This window comes from Penaeus monodon, chromosome 15 (assembly GCF_015228065.2).
Source record: "Penaeus monodon isolate SGIC_2016 chromosome 15, NSTDA_Pmon_1, whole genome shotgun sequence".
In the NCBI taxonomy this organism is placed as follows: Eukaryota; Metazoa; Arthropoda; class Malacostraca; order Decapoda; family Penaeidae; genus Penaeus; species Penaeus monodon.
In genome coordinates this window covers 43503112-43503364 of record NC_051400.1, presented here as the reverse complement: position 1 = coordinate 43503364, position 253 = coordinate 43503112, and positions in this window count along the sequence as shown.

Sequence of the window (253 nt, the reverse complement as noted above, 5' to 3'; positions counted from 1 at the left end):
AACAAATGGAATATTTAGCTCTACGACAACACTCCCTGTCCTTATCTGATACAAGCCTCCCTAAACCCCCACAGGCACATACCACAGGCTCCATACACACGAAGTAGGAATCCCACCTCGACCAGCAACTGACCATTTCTAGGAGCAGTTCTCCCCGTGGACAACTGTTTCGCAAACTTTCTGTACGCAGCCACTTCGAACTCCCTTGGACGCGGCTGACCCGAATTGCCTTGGCCGTATCTTGTGCCAGGGT